The sequence below is a fragment of the Numida meleagris genome, chromosome 5, assembly GCF_002078875.1.
Source record: "Numida meleagris isolate 19003 breed g44 Domestic line chromosome 5, NumMel1.0, whole genome shotgun sequence".
In the NCBI taxonomy this organism is placed as follows: domain Eukaryota; kingdom Metazoa; phylum Chordata; class Aves; order Galliformes; family Numididae; genus Numida; species Numida meleagris.
The window spans coordinates 60,593,807-60,620,513 of NC_034413.1; the positions used below are offsets into that span (position 1 = coordinate 60,593,807).

At 47.3% G+C, this 26,707-nt stretch overlaps 1 protein-coding gene across 15 annotated transcripts in view; it reads right to left on the minus strand.

Moving 5' to 3' along the window:
- The window catches only part of LOC110400594 (myosin-M heavy chain-like), a 39,909-nt gene extending 13,594 nt beyond the window's left edge, over nucleotides 1-26,315 (minus strand). For 2 of the 15 annotated variants that reach the window (XM_021400597.1, XM_021400584.1), the window contains exon 1: nucleotides 1,363-26,130. The gene's annotated coding sequence lies outside the window, so the exon portion shown is untranslated. Of the gene's footprint in view, nucleotides 1-1,362; nucleotides 26,131-26,186 lie in introns of those variants that run through there. The other 13 variants (XM_021400596.1, XM_021400591.1, XM_021400594.1 and 10 more) reach the window with 13 other exon arrangements.

Here is a 26,707-nt window from a genome sequence, read left to right on the forward strand (position 1 = left end):
AAGCAGAAGCTGAACACCAACAGCTTGGGGAGAAACAGAGCACCATAACTAGGTGATGAACCACAGGGCTTGGGACAGGGAATCTTTTTCACCTCTAGCCAAGGTTTTAATTTTGGAGAAGTTTATACTACCCTCAGTGGCTCCCTCACAAAAACACTGCTCAACTCTAGTGAGGAATACTTAGAAGTGCTTGTTGCAGGCTCAGCTTACTCGCACAGCATCACGAAGGAGGTGGAAGATTTACAAGAGAGTGTGAGTTCTTTTTCTCAGATGGGTTGCAGACAAAAATGTGAAGCTGAGCGAGAGGGTAGGGGTGGGAAAGGATGGCATGATGGTGTGGTTTGCTGGAACGCTCAGGCAGCAAGGTGGAAAAAGGCTCAACGGTGGTGACCTGATTTACCCTTCACGGGGAAATGCATGTGTTAACGACTGTTAGGCAAGCCTTTCCAAAACCTTTCTAGTGCAGAGACACAGGTGCCTCACAAATGTACCCTCTGGAACACTCAGCAGCAGGCCTGAATGATCATCCCAAATTACAGCTCAAAAAGAGAGCTGAAGTTAAAGCCAGTAGGATGTAGGCTAAGTATCTAAGTCATCCTTGGAAATGGAAGGAACGATCTAAACCAGTCAGGCCTCTTTACACCGAATGGAGAAACACCTGATTTCTCTTAAGGATTTGGGCTTCATGGACTTGGCAGTAGTCACGTAAGACATCAGTGACTGCTTGAGACCTATTCATTCCCTCCACTGGCAACCAGAAGCAAAGGGAAAGGGAGAGTAAGGGCCATATGTGAAGGAAAATAAGATTAGGCAGGGGATATGAGCTTAGCCTGAGATTCATAAGGGCAACATGGAGCTGGGATGATGGGGCAACAGTATCTAGTAACAAGCTAAGCAAGAAGCAACCAGCTAGAACACCCAGGAGAAGGTCTTTTGCTAAAGCAAGACAGGATCCTATAAGCTACAGCCCAGACTGTTTGCCTGTCGTGAGGCTGGATTCTCTGCACATTGCCAACTACTGGAGCAGCACAGACACCTTGACCAGGAGGGAAATGAACAGACTCCACAGACTCATTACTCCCTGAAGACTAAATCACCTGAGGCAGTGTATTGCCTGGAAGCCAATCTTAGTAACCGTAGTAGCTTGATTCATGCCTTGCTTAAGAGTGGATCAAACTGACATACATTCCCCAAGTTAACGAAAATTTCTCTAACATCATCCCAGAAAAGGAAGGCAAAGTTGCTCCTGTGAATGTGTGAAATGAAGAATATTACTACAGTCCTTCATAACTACTAAAAATAAAAATTAAAACTAGCTCTTAAGGTGTGACTGTTCCCCAAGATGTCAAAGGCACTTCTCACCCAGTCTTCTCATGGTGGGGCTGGAGTTCCCCCTTCTTCATGGCTCTGGAGGAGCCCACAGGTGACAGCAGAGAAACGTGAGGATCAGGACTTTCTGTGATCATAGGTTATAACATGATCTGTTAAGAAAGAGAGAATGAGATGACATGAGAGCCAGTCACTGTGCAGGGGCTCCTGTGAGACGGTGTTGATAATGAGAGATGCCATGGCCTGTCAGGTCACAGCCACGGGATTAAAAGCCACAACGTGCTTTCTGCACTCTGCTTTCAGATTGAATAGAAAGAGAAGACAATCCTTGCTGTAGTGAGAGCTGAAAATAAAGCGATCTTTGCCCAAGGAAATGAGCTCCGTACAGTTAAGGGTGAAGAGCAACTACAGCCTACATGAGGCAGGTCCCTGGGCTGCACACACTGTGTGTGTGTGTGTGAGTGTGTGTGTGTGTGTGTGTGTGTGGAAAAGAGAGCAAGACAGTGAAGAAAGAAAGAGCACAGACAGAAGGGGAAGCAGTCAGCAGAAGAGAGAAGAAGCAAGGCCGGCAGCTCTGGCCCCTCTGGGCTGCAGGACCCCTGCTCAGGTGGAGGCACAGATCACACAGGGGTGCCTGTGTCCTGTAAGCTGGCCTCCGCATGACAGAGCGGTGACAGGAGAGGGCACCCCTTCACCCTGTAGGACAGCAGAGGCCAGTTTCATCAGGGTGCCTGCTGCTGCTTCATCAGGGCTGGATTTTCCAGATGGAGATGTGTGTGAGGTGGCAAAAGTTGCTTCTGGGGAAGGAGCAGCCAGGAGAAGCTGGTGCTGGCAGAGGGGCAGGCAGAGAGGTGACAGAGGCAGAGCAGAGAGGAGGGCCAGGGACAGAGACAGAGCCGTGCTGGAGACAGCAGGAGACAGAGACCGCTCAGAGCAGGCTGTGCAGAAGTTGCTGATGTGGAGGCAGGTACCAAAAATAACAGGGCTAAGTGGAGAAAGAGGGATATTTTGTTTCTAAATTATAAACAAAAATCTCTGTAAAACACCAAGAGCAACTGCGGCTAATCCTGACTGGGACAGCAACCACAAAACACTGAGCCCTTTTCTCTCCTTCCCCTATTCTTGTGCTCCCTGCCTCACAGCACAGAGCATTACAGTTTTAGCTCAAACACTGGAGTTTGTCAGGCCAGTGATACTGCTACAACATAAACCACATGTCCACACAGTCAGCTGTAAAATAACATTACCACAAGCACATCACAGGCTCTCTGCTGTAGGATAGAGGGAGATGGAGAGAGAATAAACCATCTGAGTCCAGACGCTTATGCCTGCTAAGCCAAAGGTGACCTTTCAATGCATTCTTGCGGGCTCACTGTACATATAGAATATTCAGCTGCAGTCTGACATGGCCACCATTAAAGAAACATTGGGAACTACAGCAAAATGAAGGAGTTTGTCCTCTGGCCCTCTCAGAGCTATAGATATGCTCTGCACGTGACCCCAGGTATAGAAACCACCAAGTGTCACAAAGTGTGAGGCAAGGAGAGAGGTAAATGCTGGTCTCTCACAGGGTGTTCCAGCTCTGGGCCCTAACTCACCCTATCCTAAAGGTACACAGTAGTTCCAATGCACCCTGCTTTCTTCCAGTCAAACCAAGCAGCAACCTGGCAGCTCTTTGTTGCTCCCCGGCGTACTTGAGCAATGCGGGTTGATGCTGCGCTCCCCTACCCCAAAGCCTTTCTTCAAGTCAAGCAATCCTCGAGTCCAGTGCAAAAAGCCCAACAGCAAAAGGAGCTTAATGTTGACTGCTGCTGCGGGAATGGCACATCACTGCTCTTTGATCACGTTGCCTGTTCCTTGGCTCAGGGACCAAAAAGCTCCTGGCTGCCATGAGCCTCACGTCTTAAGCAAGCGGAAGACTAAAGGCATCGCGTGCTCAGCTTATTTTCTACCATGTGATTCTGTTTAACTTCTCCCCCACTACTCTGATAAATGCCTGCTTGGAGACTTGCCACTCACCTTCATTTTCTTGCAAAATCCTCACAGAGAACTTATTTCTCGAGGATTAGAGCTTGAAGGATAAATCATTCCTTCCCAAAGCACACAAGAGCCGTTCTGCTTGGCTGACCTTCCCAGCAAAGAACCAGGAAAATGTCAGGAGGATGAAGCAGGCAGGGATGAGGATAAGCTGTTCAGTGCTGGTGAAGAGCACTGTGGGGAGGATCAGTCACATCCAAGGTCTCCAGGGACATCAGCACAGGAGACCACAGAGCCTCACAAGGCCTCGGGAAAGGAGAACACATTGTCCAGCAGGGCTGAGCAGGGTTGCCAGTGCTGCCTCACAGGGCTCGCTTCACTGAGATATGCCCAACACGCTTGTCAAACTGGGCAGCTTGTCCCACACAATGGAAGAGAGTAGCTTGCTATTGTCAGGTCTCTCCTGCCTTCATCAGAGAGATCCAGCAAGTCTGGTACATTTTCCACTCTTCACATGCACAACATCTTAGTCCCAAACAGATTAAATACATTAATCATGCCCATCACAACAAAATCCTGTTTCCACAGGAGGGGAGTAACTGGAGCCATCTCATTCAAGCTTGAAATAAGTGATTAAATGAGCCTTCAGGTCTTATCCTAATTTCTCTGACATCGGTTTTGCAAATTGCACCACTGAAGCACAGCGTCCCTCTTTTTTCAGAGATCCAACCAGCTAGAGGGAAGCAAAAGGCACATTTCAAAGAGTTGTGCATAGGATTTTAGCAAGATATAGTGCTGCTGTGAGTTTTGTGTTCTAATACAGCAAACCTCACGGACACAGCGTGATCCCTCTCCTGCCCTGACAGGCACATCACTCCACTTTGGCTGCTTTGCAGAACACCAGCAGTCTCAAGGGAAAGAATGCCAGACGCATCTACTTTTTCAAGCTAAAGGTCAACAAGAAAAATAAAGGTGCCATAACTGTCTTTGCTTTCTTAGCTGTTCATTTAACCAGAGCTGTGCTGCAGGAGCTAGTTGATGCAGTACAACAATTAGGCAACAGCAGTTCTTTTTCTTTTTTTCCTGTTCTAACAGCTGAAACAGCAAGCAGGCTTACAGCGTGTCTGGTAATTGTAGCAGCAAAGGTACAGCCACAGCAGTTATCTAAATGGGCTCAGTTTCCTGGGTTTCTTTCCTTTCATAGGGTAAGCAACTGAGTGCGACTTTCCCTGAGTTTACAGTTTCACCACTGCTTTCATTGTTTGCTCCACGGCACAAATCAGGACAGCTAACAAGAGGAAAAACTGCCATCTTGGTCTCAAAACTAGAGAACATAGAGAAAACCATAACCTCTTCCCCCATCCCACTGCATTCAGCACAGGTTCACGCAGCCCATCGGCGCTCACTGCTTAACTTACGTCGCTTTCAAAGCACCTCCACCATTGCCATCGTTTCTAGAAAAAGAACTGGTCTTGGCCAAGGTCAGGACTGGCTGATTAGAGCAGCCAAAGGTATACGGTTAGCGTCCAGGTGTTCTAGAGAAAAAGAATTTCTCTGTATAATCTGCTGTACATCATAGGAACATCCCGCTATGGCACATACACTTCCGCCATGGAGAATGTAGGAATTACTGTAACTTTATGTGTACTCCTATTTTGGTCAGATTAGCTCCTAAATATTCTCAAGGTAGTTGGAAAACTAATCTCAAAATTTGAAGGAATCACTTGAAGGTCTTAAGCATTCTTGGCTTCCTTTCTGTGGAGTTTTTTAAGCTGTTTGGGAAATTTGCTTGACTGACACGAAAGGTTTCACCTGAGGGGCCCTACTGTTCCACACATCTGTGCACTTGGCAGCAGTGCCCTTGATGAATTTTTTCTGGCTGCTCTTTAAGTCTGAGCAGCTTCTTCTTATGACACAGCGTAGTTTTCTCCTTGTGTTCCTCTTTCAGAAAGGCTGTGATGACAGGATATTTCCAGACTGCCTCTAAGGAAAGGGCAGCTCACTGATTTCAGGCAGTGTACTTTCAAGGTGACCTGAGCTCCGAGCTGTTTCCTTGACTTTGGGAATGAGTACCTTGTTTTGTTTCACTGATGCACCGCTCTGTCTCTTGGACAATATTGCTCCAACAGTCCTCCTGACAATGTAGCAGAGGGACTGCACAGATTGGCATTCACCTTGTGGCAAAAGAAGGCTGAGTACCTCAGTTTACATAGTAAAGGTTCTTAGAGACGCAGTTGTGACATCTGGAGTCCCAGCTGGAGCAACGTGGCAGCAAATGTTCTGAGGCACCCTAGGAGGCAGCAACACCCAGCACCAGCCAAGCTTCCAGTGGGTCAGCACCCTGCACTCCACTGGATGACTCCTGAGGGGGAGAAAATAAGTTCTGTTTGCAATGAAACCCACTCCTGGGACAGATCACCCACAGCACCTGTTACCCTGCATATGAACAACAGATTCTGCACTTCATGTAACACCATTAGCCACTCCACTTCCCTCTTCAAGCTGGAGAAAGAGCCCGTGGGGTTTATGATCAAGCAGAGCCAATGCTTAGCTTGACTCAGCTGACATTTGGGACTCACATCAACTTCTCAGCCACACGTACACACCATGAACCAAGCATTACCATGCCCTTGGGTCACATGGAGCAGATCTTGTCCACCATCCATCCTGGTGCTGGAATAGCACACAGCAAGCACCATTAGCCTGAACTGATTACAGCCCCCAACCCTGTTCCCTGTCTGGCTCCAAGATCCCCAGATCAGCTGCACATGCTTCTTGGAGGTAAATCTGAACCAGGGACACCCATCCAGCCCCTATCAGTTCTGGGAAGCACAAAGCCAGACAGGAGCCCGCTGTACAGACTGCCACCACCCAGTTCCCACTCCGACACAGCAGCAAATAGTTTTGGAAGGAGCAGGCACAGATGAATTTTGTCAGCAGCAAGAAAGAGGTAAAAAAAAAAAATCAAGTCATACTAAATGGAAAATAAAATCAAGTGCTTTATAACATCATAATTTAACCCATTATTTAATCTCAGCTGACGGTGGAAATTTTTCAAGGTGGAGATGCTCCTGGTCAGACTAGCAAGACACAACCAAGAAGGAACAGGGTGTTAACACAGAACCAGTCCTATACAGTTGGATCCATCAGGATTGCTGAAGGGATTCCTAATTTCTTGTTCTAAAATTGCCCCAAGAGTCCCAGCCTGCTCTTTAAAATGCATATGGCAGAGGAAGGAAATCACACACTAGTTCTGCAAGTAAGATTTATGTCATCAGCTTCTGCTCCCTAAACCTTGAATTTTGAGTGCATTAGTGTCTTACTGCATTGGAATTTCCAACAAGGCAATACGAAAGCTGGCAGAAAAATATCTCCCAGTGTAATTCTATTGATTTTAGTTCACTGATTGCACTGGGACCTAGTCCAGCACCTCCTGAAGCTGATGGAAGGTGGACGAGCAGAGTCCTTCCAAGCCAACAGCGCATGCCCCACTGGTGAGCTCAGAATGATGCCCAAGGGAGGAGGGAGATGCTCTGGAGAATCAGGGAGATGATCTCATCCTATGGCTTGTTTGGTCACATCTCAAGGCTGCCAGGCACTGGAGTACTGCTTGCAGAGGCAGGTTTGGCGTGAGGAAATCTGGAATGCAGCAGTGCTGACAGTCCTGCTGAGTGAGGGTGGCCACAGGCAGTCACGCTGCCCACCCTGCTGAGTATGGAGGTCCGAAGCAATGCTCCTGAAGAAAACCTGGGAAGGCTGTTCCAGTCAACTGTGTCAGCCCAGGGATTTGTCCTAAGAAGGTCCAAAGCTGCATGCTGCCCGTTTTACCAGGCAGTGAGAGCCCTGACAGAGAGCTGCTGCAGCTGGCCAGGCTCTGCCTCTGCGTCAGAACATCACAAGCCTTTTCTCTTCCTACCTAATAGAAAGAAGAAAGTCTCTTTCTTTTCTTCTTGTTTGCACATTTTCAACTCCTCAATCCCAAAGTCTCCCCATGGGCCTCTCTAAACAACCCCCTCCCTTTCAGATGTTGATGCTTTTCATCTAATCAGACAGCGGGCCAGACCAGAGTTGGGTGTAAATCAGTAGAGCTTGTCAATGCTAATTTACATCTGCTGAGAATTACCCTTCCTTTACCATTTAGCAGAGTTATATGACATGTCTTTTATCTAACCTCGCAGTTTAACTTGCCATTCCCCTTTCCTGGCCCCTGAGCCTCCTGCTTTGCTTGGAACTCCCTGTAGGCTTGCTGGATAAGTCGCTTATTTGCAATGTAAAGCATCTCTCAGTGCCACAGCCCTGTGCAAACAAACCCAAGAGAGGCACATTTAACAATACTTCTGCAGCAAACCCAGCCCCAGCTTCTCCTAACAGCAGTTCCCTGCAGCACACACTGCTCACGACTTGCTAAGGAAAGAGAGATGTCCCTTACCATCACTACGCAATGCAGGACCCCCCTAGGGGAAGGCAGAGGATGGAGATGGAGAGGTTTGACTCCACAGAGGCCCGAAGCTCTTTCCTTTCTCCCTGGAGCTGATGGTGACAGCCCACCATCCAGCTCAGCGCCGTGTACACCCTGTCGATAGGCAGGACAGCATTAACGACTTCTCGTTGCTATGGTGATATTGATGGATAGTCCCTGGGACTGGTGGGAATTCAGGGAAAGCTAGGAAAAAAAGTGGGTCAAAAAAATTCTGCGCAAAAGCGTGAGTTTGCCTATAAAGGGACAGTTAAATGACAGCCAGAATGGATTCAGCGGCACTGTGCACTTCCTGAATCATCCTCCCTTTTACGGGAACGAGACAGTGTTCTGCAGAGCCAGCGCCAACACTCCTGCCAGCAGCAGGACTCTGCTGCTTCGGTAGTACGAGGATTTCTGCAGGCCTTTCATTACCAGGCGCTGTTTCTGCAGCTTCACCCTGGCAATTTACTTCACATACAGAGTCAAAAACTTGGCTCCAATGAAATCACTTGGAGCCTTGCCAGTAGGCGAAGAGCCAAGAGTTTCCCCAGCTCTCAAAAGGCCTTATCACAAGTGACAATTTCATTCAGCCGCCACGATAGCCACCAGCAGCCTCCTGCCTTTCCAGAGCTGTTTCAAGTGTGGAAAAGCCGCCGCCACACTGCCTTCTTTGCTTTGCTTTCCAGAGGCTTAGCACAGTGCACTTCCTCGCAGCTTTCTACTCTGTAGTACACAGTGTAGCGTGATCTCTTACCCTTCATCTGAGCTGAGTAATGAAGCAGTGACCGCTGGCAAGGACAGGCTGTGCTCTGCTTGCAGTTGGGCACTGTCACCTTGCACAAAGTGCTCCAGGGACGCGGGGTACAGGAACTGGCTTTCTAAAATGTCAGTTCTCTCTTTGGCCTTGCTTTCTCAAGGAATAACATTTCTAATCCAGGCTACTGACATCATAACAAAGAAGCAATAAAATCTCAGTGGGCTTCTTCCTCTTCACACATCATTTATCTGAGCCTATTGAGGGATGTACAAACTGCGAAGTACTTGTTTTGTGGGCCAGACTTTAGTACAACTAGTCCATTTTAGAGCATGCTTATTATCCTAGCAAAGGTTCTATCTTTTCTGCTGTGTTTTGTCTAGGAGTTGCTCTAAACACGTATAAACTCACTAAAGAACTTTTTACTCCTAACAGCGGTACAGTTTCAGGTAAGTAATCACCTGGAAGGCACTTATCACAGAAAGTTGTTATTGTTTTGGATCTGTCATTATGGAATAAATGTCATTACACTGCCAGTCTTGCCAGTAACTGTCCCCGTGTAGATCAGATCCAAGTGATATATCACCTTTTCCATCACTCGTGCGTTCAGATCCTACACTCCCACGTGAACCAAGACCTGGGACAAAATCACCCTGTGACTCTCTTCTGCATCCTTTGATAAACGGGATCTTAATCGACTGTGGAGTCTGAAAGCACTTTATGGCACGAACAGATCCCAAGAGCAAAATTCAGTGAGTTCCCCCTACATCACATGTGGCTGCTCATCAAATTTATTAGGCAAGGTTCCTAAGCACACAGAGGCCTAACCAGCGCTGACAGAGGCTTTCTCTCATATAGCAACCCTTTGATCAGACTGTCAGCATCATTTATTTGCTTGTGTTTCATATTCTTGAATGCTCCAGTAAATTATTTTTCCCAGCTGACTATCAGAGACAAAGGCTGCTCTTTCAACTTGGATTTGCACCTCTTCCCTTCACCTCTACTTCAATTAGCTATGAAAATGATTTTTTTCCCTAGCTCCTTTTGTCAGCCTGTCTATATTAGGTGCTTTAGGAACACTGATGGCTGGAGAAGACTCCAGTTGGTGTCCTCCCTACAGGAAAGGCTGTGGCTAGCAATTAGCAAGCTTCATGTCCTGCTTGACCTGCTGCTGGCCAGGGCAGGGTGCACAGAACCAAGTGCAGCATCATCTTTCCCCCAGCTAGGAACAAGGAAATGGGCAGCTGTGAGCATCACGAGTGGAAGAAAGGTTTCACCACAAACAAGGTGTGGTGACATAGTCAGAAACTGGTTTTTTGCTCTGGGAGATGGGGGAGGCTGTAGGAGCTTAATATCTGCTTTAAATAAGATCTTTGTTACACGCGCATCATGCCACAAGTAGTTTACTGGCAATGTTTATACCATCACCATTAAGAAACAAATTCTGTGACTGATTAATATCAGCAAATATGCTCTAAGGATGCTCCTAACCACATTTATATATTTCAGCTTTTCCATATTGCTAATGGACTTCATCTTTTTGGTGCTTCACTAGTTTGTACTCTGAAAGGTGATGGAGGAAGAGGCAAGACACGCCCCTCCGTTAAAATCAGCTGTAAGAAAATGGGTTTGTTTGCTTGGATGCTCTAGATAACATGTGTGAGTAAACTGCATCTTCTTGCAGTGTGGGTCAGCCACTACACAAGTAAGATGCTGAAGAAAAGTCAGAATGAACACAGCAGTTCTGCAGCTCTTTCTAAGCAAGTGAGGGAGAAGATAAGGACATTAAGCCAGATGCTCTCATCCTGTACCATGGATCTCAGGTACTGGCCGTGTAGTCCCATGGTGCTAAGTGTGAAGGAGACACAGAACCAGTCTCAAGATACCCTGTGGCCCTTCCTAGGCCACTATCTTGCTGCAGGCTCTGAAGCTGGCTGCTCCCAACGAGCTCTGAGCTCCGTTTCCCTAGCAATAAGAGACATCATGACTTTCCTTCCATTCTGCAAAATGTTTCTTATCCTCTCTCTCCTTTTTTTTTTTTTTTTTTTTACAACTGGGAAGAAAAATAAGGCACGGATCACAGTAGCTGACAAAAACCTTTGACTGCTAATTGAAATTATCAAGGCAGGACTAAGCTGATCTAGGAGCAGCATCATGGCTGAGCTGCAGGCAAACAACCAGATTTCTTCTAATAACTAATTTGGCTCCTACACAGCACTGAAGTCTGAAGCCTTTGCAGTTGTCTCCAAGTACAGACACCTACCCAAAGCTGAACTACAGTTGGGAAATATCAATCAAAAGAGATGACATACTGTCTCTGCAGATACCCTGTCACTACTGGTGAGCAGATCTGAAACCTTCACAAATTCCATTTTTAAGAAGCACCCTGAAAAGATGGTGCATATGCTACAGCCAATATGATGTTAAGAGTCTCATACAATAGCACCTCAGAAAAGGATTTAACCTCAGCTTCACAAATATTGCCTGTCAAGATTCCTGCATGTAGCTATAACACCTCTGAACGTTTAATTACCACTTAAGAAATGGAAGACAAAACGAGCTATGTGACCTTTCCCACCCCAGATCCTGTAGGTCAGCATTATTTAAGACAACTGGGAGCCTGAAAAGCTAAACATTAGCGTTGGCAGATGAACAGATGGATGGATTACTGCCAGCATAATCCATCTTCCCACTTGCCTCCATAGGACTGGGTGACATTCAAAGCTAACTACTTCCCTATGCAAAGAGAAACGCATGCAGTGAGATGAGCAGGCTTTCAAATGGACTCATCAGCTGGCAGGACCAGTAGCAAAATGCTTTATGGCTGCTATTTAATGTTGCAGGCGAGGCTATAAACAAGAGACATCAGGCTGTGACAAAAGCGGGTAATGTAATGACTGCAGTAGATTTGCTATAAAGAAACCCCCGAGCAAGTTGAAGAAATCTGTCAGGATCCTGTCATTTTTCCTTTGCGTATAAATGCCCTAAATCTAATTAACCTTTTAATCAGAGCAGATAAAATCATGGCATTATCATCGAAGGGGATACCATCTAGCTTCATGAAAAATTTTCATCTCTGCTCAGCTTGGATTTTTTCTTTTTCTTTTTTTTTTTTTTTTTTGCTTGGGGTTCCAAGATTAAATCATCCAACCATTGAAAAAATAAAGAGCAAAGTCCATTTTGTAGGTTTACCATGACCAGTGACTGTACGGACATCAGCTAGCCTGGAAGCTGCCAGACAGACTCAGTTCAGAGCCAGCTCACATAGCTGACTCTAACATGTACATTTGTGCCTGTTCTAACACCCTAAAGGACAGCCAGGATGCTGACTGCCCTGCAGTACCACCCAAATCAGAATGTATGTTGTGGGTTTTATTTTTGCAAGGGCTGAAGTCTTCAGGACTCACTACACCTGCTAGCAAACATCAGCACTGTTGATAAAGTCAGGCAGAGCAGCCAAGCGCACACACAGCCCCAGACAAAGTCTGGTCCTGGGATCCAGGTGAATGGAGCTTCCTGTAACCCACTGGAGCATCTAGCTTCACTGAACTTGCCTATATAATTGGAACCAAAAATGCACTCATTTCCATTTACTATTGCCCATATGCCACCGCTAAATATACTTACGTATTAGCATTTATGTGACATTCAGCACAAAATCCATATGGCTCTTTTCAGCAAGCAGCAATAGTAAGAAGGGGGAAGTGCAGAGACTCCGGAGATAGAGCTTGCAAAGCTCTTTCTAAGCACCATGAAATGCTCATTGCATTTTAGAGACAGTCATGGGGCCTATTCTGCTCTTCCCATGTGGGCACAGTGGGATTGCCCCCCTTCCCAAGACTGCTGTCCCAAACTGTCCTGCTGCTGGCTCCCACTTCAGCCTCCTCACCAGGGACATCCCTCTTGCTGCTCCCTGGCATGGAGTTTCCTGAGCCCTTGGATTTGGAGTACTACTTTCCCAGGTTAATAGAAGAAAGAAGCGTTCATCATGGAACAAAAGAACAGAAAACCAAGAGTTTTCAAATGCCCCATGCAGCAAGCACTGCCAGATGACCTTCCAGGGTGGATGTGGGAGTAAAGCAACTCAAGACTGGCGTCAATGGCCTTTCTGACTTCCAAATGGCAAACAACACAAAGGAAATCCTTTGAACATTAAGGATTTGCTTTAGTAGATAAAGTGCAAAAGTGTTTGCTCTCGCTGCCTAAAATCACAGAAAAAAAAATCGGGCAGGTAATTAACTACTTCTGGGTACTACTTACCTCAGCCATCAAGACTACAAGACCATTAAACATTCACATCCACAAAGACAAAAGCTGCACACCTGCCAGAGCCTGCAGTCAGAGTGGTAAGCCAGCAGCCTCGTGCTGCTAGTACTTCCAGTCCTATAGATGATGGGATGTGAACTCCAAAACTTGTTGCATCCCTTATGGGCACACGCTGTGTTAGACTTAACGTTGATAGATAGCGAGGAATTGATCACAGAATTAAAAACATAACTGGTTGCTTAGTTACCAGTGATCTGCACGCAGTTATGTTTGCTGTGTGCAAACAGCCCAGTACAAACCAATTATCTATCATTATGACTCTGAAAACGCTGCTTTTAGAGAGCTAAAAACAACCATGTGCCAGATCATAAAGGAGCCTTAAGCAGAAGAATAAAAATGAGAATTGAGAATTTTGGTGTTTTTTTTTTTGTTAAGTTTTAAAATAGCCACTCCATGACTGAGCAAAATAAATACATTGGCTTGGGAAAAAAAAATAGGGTTCTTGTTTACTAGGAAAGTGAAAGCAGGTGTGGTACACTGGGGAAAACAGAAAGTAGTAAGTTAAAATGACAAGCTAAGAGTTGTACAAAACTGATAAGGGAAAAAAAAAATGGGGGAAAGAAAAAGCTGCAGGATTAATGATAGCATGAAGCAGTGGAAATCTGCTGGGTCCTAAAAACAGAATAGTTTCATTCCCAAAATGAAGTGGAACAACACTGAAATGGCTCTGGGCAGCCTGGTCTACTGGCTGGCAACCCTGCACTCAGCAGGGGTGTTGAAACTAGATGATATTTGAGGTCCTTTTCAACCCAGGCCATTCTATGATTCTGTGAACAGACAGCAGCAGTGCCGTGAACGTAGAGTAAGTAGCAAGCTACCTCTGTCAGCTGCTCAGCAGTAACTGCCCTGGGAGCCCTGTAAGATTAATCTGAGATGATTTGCTTTCTTTGCTTTACTACCAAACATGAGATTAGTGGCCTTAGACTTGGGTCACTTTGGAAGATAATGTAAGAGCAGCACGTTCCTGTTAGCTGGGAAGAGAAGCTAGACCACAGCAGACTACAGGTAGGCACTTGACTTCATGGTCCAGGTCTTAAGGCCTCGAACAATCTTCTGGGGGCAGTGATGAGTAGCAGGAATGGGTAAGACATGGGGAACTGAGCCCAGCGTCCATGTGAGGCAGATGAGAAGAGGCAGCTGGTGCAATGGTTACAGAGATCTGCAGATATTCTTCCCACCTCTTGAAACACAAATATATGGATATTGCTATTTAATAGACTGTGAGGAGCCACACTTTGATTTCTCACTATTAGATGCTATTCTTTCACATTCCATCCGCAAAGATCAAACAATTAAAACTCCCATAACCGTGACCTTCCTTTAGCAAGGTCTGACCTTCATCAATCAATCAAAGTAAGTCTTAGTGCCAGGGCTGTGGATAAGCTGCTGTACTTGAATGCATTGTTAGCAGCACATTCATGAATATGAACCATGTAGGTTCTGGCAGGTTAGGTACTCATGGACTAACCCACGGACCGATTCATCACCATGGCCAGCACTGCTGGTGTCCAGCCTCTTCTCCCAACAGTTCATCTTAGCTCTCCAAAAATACGTGATAACAAAAGCAGCTACAGAGATTTCTGCCTTCCTTGCACACATTGTAAAGCACAGCTAGGCTACACCTGATTGTGTCCTTATGACAAACTAAGCTCTCTGAAGATATGAATGGTCAGGGGCAGGTGCAGCGACTGTAGAAATGGGTTTGGGGCAGATCCTCTGCTTCTGTCTGGTAAAAAAATGCACCTGTCCTGAGTACAGGAAGGATAAGGGCCCTAGGTGCTAACTCCTTCCTAAGACCTGTGCTGGAGAAATCCCCTGACCTATGTAACATGCAGTTTACAGAGGAGAGAAAGGACGAAATAGTTCAGTCTCACTTCTTTATGCAACCTAGTACTATATGGAAAAAATAAAATCTATAGGTAACATACAACATCCTTTTGCCTTTAACTCCATCATGAGATTGTTTCTTTTCCAGCAAGGAGAGCGGAAGCAAACAAAAGGCTGAGTAATTTTGAGATTGACAGCCCATGAACAAGAATGTTTCTGCACACTCAGAGATGTACAGAAACTGCTAATACTGTGCTTCAGAGTCAGAAAGCATTTTCTGTTGTTGAGCTTGGGCAGAAACACAGGGAAAGATAGGTTACAAGAGTCACCAAATTAGCTTTCAGGTTACTGTGCCAGCTATTATGTTGTGCAGAGGTTTATCAGCAGCTTGGACGGGATTTGTGCAGGCTACTGAGATGCTGCTTGCTTATGTACCAGCAATAGTGCATGGCTACCTACCAGACTGACCCACGTAATGCTCACTAAAGAGGTTGGTTCATAATGCTACAATCTGCCCACTCTGGGGAAATATTAGAGACCTAGTAACAATTTCAAGAGAACAAGTCGGTAGGAAAGATGGAAAGTGCCTATTAGCTGCTGTAGAGTCCAGGCCATCTGTCTGAAGGGTTACACTCTGTTCCAGAGGTCAGCATTTAGCAGCTGAGTCCACTTCTGTATATGCAGAAGCACCTTCCCTATGTAAGGACAGAGCTTTGGGATCCCACAAGAGACAGGGGAGTTCTGTTGCCTCTACTGACCACTGTAGATCTGCCCCTAATTAGCACTGTTTGCTACTAATCTCTTGTTAACAATAAAGGCCCTCAGGTAAGTAAACCTGGACACAATGAAAAAGGCCTCAGGAAATAATGGGCTTACCTTATCATACCCCAGTTGGCAGCACTGTCTAGAACATGGTGGAAAATTTGAGTAATTAAAATTAATGAAGGAACTGGCTATTCTTGAATAATTCATTACATATCAGCTGCTGCTGAGGTAATAGGAGCTCAGCAAGATCCTCTTTAGCACCTCACAGTGCCTAAAAATCTTTAGCTAAAAACAAATTGAAGATTGTCTAGTTAAAGGTTGAAGGGCTTTCTCTGTGTGAAGTGAGAGGCCCTAATTCCTGCCACTGAGGTCCTGCAGCTGCCATCTGTGAAAATAGCCAAGGTTTCTCAAATGGAAGACACCCAACTAACACCACGGATTTTTACCAATACACGAAGCATTCTGCCTCAGCCATCAACTTTTGCAGAACATAATGGTTCTATATTTCATGATTCTTTCCAAAATCAACCTTGGACTTTTATATTTACCATAAGCTAAGGATGTCTGAAGATAATGACCAGAAAAACAAGGCAGTATGTTTGAAAATATATTAACTGGTCATGCAAAGAAGTAGGCACCACCATTCTCAGTGCAGAGACCTTAAGGCATAATGTCTGCTGCTGCTAAGGGCTGTCATTACCACAGGAATCAAATTACCCACAGTCTGGGCAATGAAAGAGCTGGATTTTGGAAGCATGTCAGTGGACTTGGAAAAGAAAATGGTTAACTTAATCTTATGCCACTTGATGAAACAAGGACTCTTTTTCAACTGTGCTGGTAAATAGTAAAACCTTCAGTAAATGTCTAAAAGCAGAAGGAAAATCAAGCAACTGTAATTAGACAAAACACACAAAAACACACATTTCTCTTCCTCTATTTCTTCCTTCTGCAGAAGAGAATAATTAAAGTTAATAAAGAAATAGGAAAAAGATAAATGCTATGAACACCCTCCTGCCTCTCAGCTGCTCGTATAAGGTTTGCTAAGGCAGCCATGAAACCCTCCACTAACTGCAGATGAAGACCCTCCCAGAAGTCCAGAACTTTCTCTCTTTCCAGCAATCATGCAGTGGTACTGATCTCAGCTCCGGCTCTAGTTAGCACTGCCTACCTTTGTCCTCCACCAGAATTTGTGATGCAGTGATGGTGCAGCAGCTCTGAATCATATTCAGATAGACAAGAAGGCCTTTGGCTCAAGACCCTGAGGAACACGGAGAGATCTCTACATCTGTTAATTGCCACAAGTCAGATTTTATTTCCAGGTGCCATTCTTGCTTCAACCAAAGCAAATGATTTTGCTCAGGCCTCTGTGGCTGCAATATTTTGGTAGAAGTACTCTGATGTCAGCAATTGACTTCCTGAGACATCTGACCTAGCCCCGTGAGAAAAGACCACCAACGTCTTCTCTTTTCACTCCTCTCCAAAAATACTGCACCATCAATCACTTGTGAGATTAAAGCCTACTCCCTCTGCCTTGAAGTGAAGTGAAGGCAGCACTTTCTCCTCTAACTGTCTGTCTCCTCTCTGTGGGAGGTCACACTGATTTACCCCCGAGCTTTTTGTGGACATGGGCAAAGATAATTCAGAGAAGCCACAAAGTGATGTTGCATCCTCTCACCCTAGCGTGCAAATGAAGCAATTACTGTAGCTCTTACAGCTGCAGAGTGGGAGATGCAGTGAAGGTTGTACCTGGTAACACATGAGACCCGAGGTCTGGTCCTGATTTCCCCGTGTCTGTTGGACTCCAACCCCCGTGTTTCAACTCTGATACCGGTAAAAGATAGTTAATAAAGTGAACCTGCCAGCACCCGTGAGAACCAGGCCATTCATTTCCTTAAGGTGCTTGAGCATCAGAGAAAGCAGTGTGCTTTAATTATTTGAATTAACTGAACTCTGCGACCTCTGTTCCAGTAGAATAGAATGGACTTTCAAGGAAAGTTTTCTGGCCTCTCACCAGTTTTCTTCTCACAATGCCCCCTTAAATTGCCAGACTACAACAACTGCTACATGGCTTTCTTTGCTTTCTTCCTTCAGGAGACCAGCAGGCATTTACTGCATTTTCTCCAAGCAAGACATCATCCCTGAGATACAATCACGTGGCAGTGCTCTGGGGAGTTGCAGCTTGGAGATGGGAGTAAGGGATTTCATCATTAAAGGAATAAATAAACTGCCACAGCAGAAAATGCCAAAGAAATCTTGAAGATACACTGTTTCCTTCAAGTGATTCTGTGAGGCAGAGACAGCCAGGGAAGTGGAGAAGCAAAAGTTTCACCATTTCCAATACAGCCCTATTTTTTTCAGGAACATATTAAAAGTACACTTCAGCGGAGACAGTTTTGGGGAAGGGTGGTTACCAGATCCTGTTCAAACATTCACCTGGTTTCTTCTTTCTCAGTCTAAGTAACAAAAAAAGCAGTTAGACAAGGGAATAAAGCAGCCTAGTTCTCAGAAGGCAGAAAGGAAGGCAAGATTGGTATAAATCAAGAGTAGCACAAATTAGATGCTTCTGTTAATTTTTTTCCCATCTAAAAGAAATAAAATGGATGCAGCTGAACTGGCTGGGTCTCTGTAAGGCTGGTGTGGCTGGGTGCCCTCACTGGTGCCATGCTCACTGGTGACATACTCCGTGCTGCTGAGGAGTGAGCCCAGCCAAGTGATCAACTTGGCTTAGTCTAAGCAGAGGAAAAAAAAAAATGTTAAATGCTTTTTTATCTTCCCTGCGGGTATGGTGGAACGAAGCCAAAAGCGAGTACTTGCACAGCTTTGCTTAGGGCAGCATAAGCACCTCCTCTGGTGAACCACTAGGTCCTCAAGGCTTTTGATCTCCCTAAGTGAGTATTCTAGGGAAATGCTACCAGGTGCAAGGACAATGTGACACTGCTAAGCTAATGCACAACAGGTGTCTGTGGGACACTGTCCCAGTCTCGCTAGGGTGCTGACATATGCCAGCTTCCGACTGCGCCTCAGTTTTCCTGCCTAGTGCTATTTTCCAGTCTTCCAAAAGCGCTTTCCTAAGCTGTTGCCCAGTATCTCTGAAGAAGCTGGTGACAGCAACTCCTCACTGTTCAGGGGTCAGCGTGAGCAGCTGTTGGCAGACAGGCACACAGGAGAGCACTGGAGGCAAAGGAAAACAGAGACAGATAGAAAATTGATGCTTTGACAATGCTTCAGACAAGTAATACATGGCAATGTTTGAAAACAGAAGTTCTGCAAGACGGAGATAACAGAGGCAGGACCAGACTTCCTCAGATAAATCTGAAGCCTCCTTGCAGCTACCACCACCATACTAACATACGCTAAATAAAGATGAGGCTCAACCGTTTTGATGTTAATTGCCTGGCTGCTCTAATTGGATATGGGCTTCTAAGCCCTAAAGTAAGCTGTGTGAAAAGACAAACCAGTACTTACCTCTCATCTCCTTTGTCTTGGCCTCCCCAGCACTGCATGGTCAGCACATATGTTCCTGTGCATTAGAACTGTCCATGGAGCTGATGGATATTTTTCAAGAGGATTAGCAAATAATATTTTACACCTCAGATTACTGTTCAGATTCTCTGAATTGAGGCAAAGCTACTCTGGCTTGAGCGCAGTTCCTGCTCGAGGGAATGCCCCCAGGCACCAATAACCATCATCAGGAATCAGGTAACAACCACTGAGCTGCAGCAAACTCAGCAGTGCAATGACTGCACTGAGATACCCAATGGCCTGTGATGATATGACACTGCCATAGTGTTCCCCTGGACTTGGTGAGGGACACACTGGTCTCATGTGGCAATAACGTCTGAAGAACCAGTAACCACAAAGCAGTGTTTTGAACCAGAAGATTATGAGCACGGCTGCCTGAGATGGCACAAAGTCCTGACACACTTGGCCCCCTGCTGCCATGCCAAGGGGCTAGCACAGAAGGGGATGCAGTGCTGCAGTCAGACTCCTGCTTCCCCTCACAGCACAAGGGTACCCTTTCTCCTTTGGCTCTCTACTAGCCAAGATGGGACAGAAAACATTGACTCTTCTGAGCACCACACTCCCCCTGAGTTAATCTGATCAGGTGGAGCCCACCAACCAAGCCTGCCACATGAGGACCAGGGCGAGTGGCTGGCCACTACCTTGCAAAGGGGCTTCCCAGGAAGCTGTGTGTTGGAGGAACTCTGCAGGAGGACACCAGCCTGCAGCTCTCCTCCCACCTTGCAAGCTGATTCCCCTCAGTGAGGCTCACTCTTCTGCGCAGGCCCCAGGAGCAGGCTCATCTCCATCAAATCACAAACCTTCACACGGAGTAAATGGAGCAGAAAGGAAGCTGGAGTGCTGTATTTAAAGAAACACTACAATGGACCTGATTTTATCCTTAGTTACCAATGTAAATAACCCAACCAAGCAGAGCTACCTGACTTTGGCTACTGCCAGAGCAAGGAGGACACTGCATAGAGCACAGAGCTACCAAGGGACACTACAGTGAAATTGGCAACTTGTTTGAACAATTAATCACATCACAAGGCAAGATGAATCAATAATATGTATCGAGCTGGGAAAGTTAATCTGCATCCAGAGCATCATAACAAATTAAAAGGAAATAAAATCAGTACAACTCCACTGGCTCTCATTACTTTCACAGTGGTGAGTAATTAAAATCCATAGGCCAAATTCAATGCTGGAAGAACTCTTCTGAAGCTGGAGGCACTGTCCAAGGGCATTGCTTTTTCCCATTGCTAACTGTGTGTTTCAAACAGCAACAGGGTAAGCAGGGAACCACTTTAGAAGCGACACCCTGCTCCTTGCTCTTCTTCATGTGGAGTCATGTTGCTCACGCTGCCTTGGTGCCTTCATCAGCCCTAACTAACCCCCCTGTCCTGCCTCTTCCCTGCTCCTACTGAGCTGCGCTCTCTCATCCCCACTGCTGAGCACAGGTACTCCTGCTATACCCTCTATTCCTTGCTACAAAAATTCCTTTCCCCACCACAGAGCAGGGAGCTTCTTCCTAAGCCATCTGGTACAAAAAAAAAAAAAAGCTACACACTAATGCACACTGCAGTGTCATAAGCATGGAAGGGACAGCTGATGTGGCTGTGGGCTATGCAAGTGTCTGTGGGTGTTTCTGGGCAGGCCTACCTGTCTTATAGATTTGCTTCATGCTGCTGCTACAGCAATGAAAAGCCTGAGGTACGCACTGACAGCCAGGATAGGTGTTGCAGGGTTGTAATCAGAAATAGCACACTAGTACATAGGAACAGTGACTGTGACCATTGGAGACATCGTTGTATGGCAATTAGGTAAGACAGAACCTGGAAAAAAGGGCACAAGATCTTTCCCGAAAGATGTGACTGGCTGTGGAAGCCCTGTGGTATTAGCAGGCTCGGTTCTGAGAGCCTGGAGTGGGATGTCAGTCCTTCCCAGCTCCCAAGACTCAAACAAAGAAGTTATACATCCTAACCTTCAAAAGCTTATCAGCTCAGGCGTTGCTTGTCAGCAAGGGAAGCTTCCATGGCTTACTCTTTCCTCTTCCAGAAACAGATTTGCTTTTCTTTCTTTCACCTGTGACTCTGGCTGCTCTTTGTTCTCAATGACGCTCTCAGAGCTTTCAGTGAAGCTGTGCTAACAACTTGTGAGGTCTCCCCACTGCAAGTATGGCTTCTCCAAGCATAAGGCATGGATTTCCAAAACCATGTTGCACCCTCTAAGTAGGAAGAGGGCTGCCGCACTGTGGCTCACAGACAAGTTATCTTACACTGCAGAAACCTGAACCCTGATTGCACACAGAGAACAAAGCTGTTGCAACAGCTGCGGTAGAAAATGGGGCACATTAGTGCAAAACAGTTAAGTACCACAAACCAGGCCTCCTGAGGGAGTGCTGCAAGATCTTCTGTAATTGAGAGGTCCCCGTTCAGTTCAGGCCTGAGGTTTTTCCAGGTTAAACTAGCACAGCAGTGAAACTGTATTGATCCCTTACAAGAAACACTCTTCTACAGCAAAGAGGAATATGATCTTAGCACAGCTGCAGTAAGTTACTATACGAAACAAAGATTAAAACAAAAACTTGGTTAATTACAAACGGGACTCTAGGTGACGTGAAATCTCCTGTCTCTAGTGGCATGCAGTGCTGTCAGGCCACTGGCTTATATTCAGCATATGGCTTAGGTTCTCTGACCTGGTATGGCCAAAAGACAAAAAAAAAATTAAAGTATGCCCATTTCGGGAAGGATAGAGATGACCTTGTCCAGTCTAAAGAATCTTCTCTCTACTTTACTCCGAAGGGAATTCTGAGCACTTCAGCTGTCCATTCACGTGTATTTAGGGTAGAGAAACACCAAGATCAAGAAGTCTCTTGGCAGGCTGTCCACTCAGCACTGCCTCTTAGCGCATACTTGCTGCAAAGCTACCTCCTCTGCATCTTGGGATCTGAGCTGAGAATGATGCTGGAAAGGGAAAGCTTGTCTGTTGCTCCAAGCACCCAGCAGATACTGCCTGCAGAAGGCTCTGTGCTCCGACTGCAGGATGGGGGAACTGAAAGCCCCGCTACTCCCTGTCTTGAAAGGTACTCCAGAAGGGATCGCAGCTGTCTGCTCCCAGAAACAGTCAGGAAGGCCACAACCCAGCAGCTGCAACACCACATGTGACAGGGGTACCTCAGCACAGTGCTGATCAGCTTCACCAAGCACTGATGCCCCATTAGTCCAGAGGACTCCAATTCAGCACCGGCTGCAGCTGCTACTAGTCTGCCCAAGTCACACTTCAAATTGCTGCTTTCCCTCTTGTTCTCTGTGCAAGGTGGGTTTACTGAGCAACGTCCTCAAGATGAGCAAGGACTCAATTGAGAAATGGTAGGCGAGTTGTCCTTGAAGCAAGCTACAAAGTCAGCAGATAAATCTGTCACAGCAGCACTGCCTACCTAACATGTATCACTTCTTTGCTCGGTCTGAATGGAGCTGCCTGTCCTCACATCTGATGGTCCTTCACTCCCTTCTTTCTTTGGGTACAAGCTCCCATGAGTCCAGCAGTGCTCTGACAGTCTTGTGAATCGTGCACTTGTGGTGAAAGCCACTGTCACAGTTCAGTCACTGACTGCCTTCCTCGGCATGCCTCCAGAAACTCAGATTGCTCCATCACAAACAAATGAGCTCTGACAGGATGCTGCCATCACTGATCCCAGCTGCCAGGCTGTGCAGCGTTCGACTGGAGCAGCTCTAGGACCGCACCTACAACCAGCACAGCGTCTGGCTGCTCCTGCAAGCACTAGCAAAGAAGCAAGAGTGTAAACTGCCACTGGCATCTGCTCAAGCTTCACATCCCAAAGGAAAAATTATTTTTGCTTACATGTATCTTTAAGCATTTCAACAGCAGCGGAGGCAAGGGCGTAACACTTTCTCTAGCTAAAAACACTTGCAAAATACAAAGCCGTGATCAATTCATAAGAACATACTGCTGCTTTTTGGTTTCCTGTGTAGGAGAGGAAATAGAGAAGAATTTCAAAAGCATCTTTAGTTCCTTCCTGGAAATAAGTCTTTCCAGGTGCTACTTAATTCCCAATTAGGTTATTTCTAGAAGATGAGGGGATTGTCTCAAACCCAGGTTCTAAGAAAGCCCACAGAGGTCCCTGAGTTGCTCCATGGCTAAACAAATAAGATGGTTGAGATTTTTTTTTCCCTTTTCCCCTTGTGCTTCACCTTGAAGCAGCTGTTAGCAAAGCCAGAGAACTCCTCTGCCCCTCAGCATATTTAATACAGCCTTGGCAAAGGAACTGCACTCTGTCATCTTATGAATATGGGAATTGCTTAATTCTCCAGCTATTCTCATTACCTCATCCCGAGGGTCCCAGCTTTCCATAGCAAATTCCTGAAATCATAGACTTTCCACTGTCCTTGCTGTCCTTGATGTAGCAAATCGCAGCTCCTCACATAACCAGTGCTGGTGTCTGCTGCCGGAACACAGCTTTTCCCAGGGCCCCTCCTGAGCAGGTAGGGCTCTGTGGACAAGGTGACTGATCCCACCTCTCCCAGACAGTTCCCAGAGCTGCTCACCTTTTGTTGCTGTAAAGGGGATTTGAAAACACCAAGCGCTGCAGCATGCTGCAGTGGCTCAGGACTGGCTGAATGGCTCCAAAAGCTGAGAGCAGTAAAACACAATCCACTGGCAGCAGAGGAGAATCCTTTCCTCTGTTCCCAAAAGCCACCAAGCTCCCTGCCTCCTTCCCCCTCCTGTCATTCCCACAGTGCCTCCCACCTGTCACTCCATTTTCCCCTCCTTGTCACATACCTTCTCAGTCCACCTTCTTTCTCTCCATCCATGCATCTGTTTTGTGCCCCCTCCTTATTTCTCCTAGGATCACTGACTGATGCTGCCAGCTTTGTCCATCCTCCCAAGACTCAAAGTGAAAGGTGTTCCTGTGCTGCAAGGTGCTAATGGCCGCCAGGAACCAGCTGTTAGGGACACTGTGAACTGCCAAGCAGGTGGAAGCCAAGCTCGTTATGAAGCAGGGACTGTGAAACTCACAGAAACTCTGGCCAGAGGAGCTAGTTTATTCCCAGATACAAACGGGTGCATCCTTTGCATGCCAGCGGGTGACAGGTGAGCAGGATAGCCACTAAGCTGCAGACAGCTTTACAGCCCTGGCTGAAGAACTGCATGCTAAGCCTTCTCATCTCACAAACATCCATGAGCGCTGCTGCCAAGCTGCTCTGGACAAACAGAACATGCTCATACACTGCAGTGGCAGCTGGGGAAAACCTAATGCTGGTGTCAAGGGACAGATTCCTGCAGGGCACAGGCAGGCAGGAGCTCTTCTCAGAGGCAAGGACGTATCTACTGCAGCACAGGTTACCGAGCCTAGATTGTGGCAAGGTAGAAAGAAACACAAGTTCTTTCTGTTTCTTTTGTGATACAGGATACATTTTTTTTCCTGGAGTTTACCAAAACGGTAACTGCATCAATGCTAAATAAAAAATGGATTATGTCTTCCAGCAGCTCATTCTTCATGGTTCAAAACTAGCCCTTATGGAAGCAGCAGAAGGAATCACCTTGGAAGTCCGTGGTTTTGTAACCAGAACCTCCCTTCCAATTAGTCATATTATAGGGCTGTAAATACAGTAGTTTCATCAATAGTATGGAACAGTCATGCTACATTTGTATTAACATAAATGAGTGATAATGTGCCATTGAGCTAATCTGATATGACAGTAATTGGCCGATGCCCAGCAATGGAGGCCTGAAGCTATGCTTGCTCCCTCTTCTCTGCAAGAACTGTCCCTCCAAAACACTGGAAAGGAAACAAACTGTGATACCGCATTGTGTCTGCCAGTGGGAAGCAATGCCCCTTGCTACTGCGGCACTGTGGTGCTTGGCCTCTTGTTTCTTGAGGGTGTTTGTTGTGAGAGTGGAACTTGATCTTCTACAAAATTAAATATTGAGAAATAAGGGTTTACAGAATATCTCATAAGACTAGATCTGCCCAGAGCTCTGCAAATGCCAGGTGGAACATGATCTCAAACACTGCCTATCTCCTGTCTGGGCCACAAAACCAAGTGGACAGGCTCTCAAAAGCTGGCTGGCATCTTTTAGGTTACAGTTACCACTTATTTTGCTTTTGGAAGTACGCCTTACAATGCAAGGTTAGTCTTTTCAAAGAAATAGACCCTCTCCCTTCCATGAGAGAGGCTGACAAAGCCACAGCAGATACCTGGCCTTTCTGCATTTCCCTCATCAGCACACTTTGCTGTCTGATCATACAACGCCTTGTCCAACACTGAGCCTATTCCATGGCTCCTAGGTTCTACACCCATACGCACCAACCAACAACCACAGACCCGTGTTAATCAGACACAGTGCTAAAGGCACACAAACCTTGGCAAAATTATCTCAAGACATGGGCTGGCAGAGCCCAGCGCAGCTCTGGGAGCAGCTAGTCAAGATAAGAGATGACTTCATTAGAAGAGGTGCAGGAAAATACCTCAGCCAGGAGTCTGAGGATCTGTGAGATCCTCATTTAGGTTCCAGATGCAACTGAAATCTTTGACTTAAATCCTTTTAGGTCTCTGATCTGCACCTCCACCTGTGAATAGGGAACGGGAAAAGCACCACAACCTCTGCAGCACGGATCCGAGCCTTCATGGATGTCTACGGAGCATTTTGAGAGCCGTGAACGCAAGCAGCCATTACCGACCACTCTAGCCTTGCCCTAACACCAGCGCACGCCGCAGAGCTGATGCCCTTCAGTGCCACACCGATGTGGGAATGCAGAAGTGCAGACACAGAGAGCGGCGCTTTGCTGCAGCACAGAGATAGGAGAAGCGGGTGCCTAGATTTGCCTCAGGGAATTCCTGGGCACCCGTGCGGACCCGAGCAGGTGCCCCGGCAAACAGCTCAGGTATCAGCGTGGGAACACGCACTCCGGAGCTGAACGCGTTCCCAATCACAGGGAAACGGGCTCGGAAATGACCGCGGCATCCCGCAGAGCCCCGTTCAGCCGCTCGCAAGGCGCACACCCGGCACAACGCGGTCCAGCAGCGGATGGACAAAGGCCCCGGGAGGCGCGCACCTGCCCCGGCCCCCGCGGCCCCCGGCTGAGGGCCCCGACGCCGCGCGGGTACGAAACGGCGGCACCCGGGCGAGGAGGGAGGGGAGCGGCCATCCGCCTTTGTTGCGGCCCCGCCACCGCCCGCGCCCCGGGGAGAACGCGACCCGCCCGCCCGCCGCCGTACCCACCTGCAGAACCCGCACGCGGCGCCTCGCCTCCCGCCTTTGTTGTGCATGCCCGGCAGCGCCGAGCCCGGCCCGCGCCGTCGCCGCCGCCGCCGCCGCCCGCCCCTCAGCGCCGCACCGCGCCGGGCCCTGGCTTAGCCCGTCGCCACGGCAACGGCGGGCGCGCGGCAGCGCGTGCGGCACAGGGGTCGGGTAACGGCCGCCGCGCAACGGCCGCGCGGCCCCGCCCGCCGCGCGCCCCTGGGAGAGGGAGGGGCGGGGCCGCGGCTGAGGGGAGAAGCGTGTGCGGGCGCGGCGGGTGGGCGCGCACGGCCGGGGCGTGAGGCAGCCCGAGCTGGGAGCCTTCGCTTTGCGCGCTGTGTTCTCGTGGGCGTCCTGACTAACTGAACGCCTCAGAAGTCCCCAGTTCTTCATCACGGGTGGGGTGTTTCTTTATCACGGCTTTGCGGAGCTGAGGGTGATGCCCACAGCATCCTCGCAGAGCCCTGCGTGTGATGGCTAGTCTCACTCGGACCCTTGGAGCA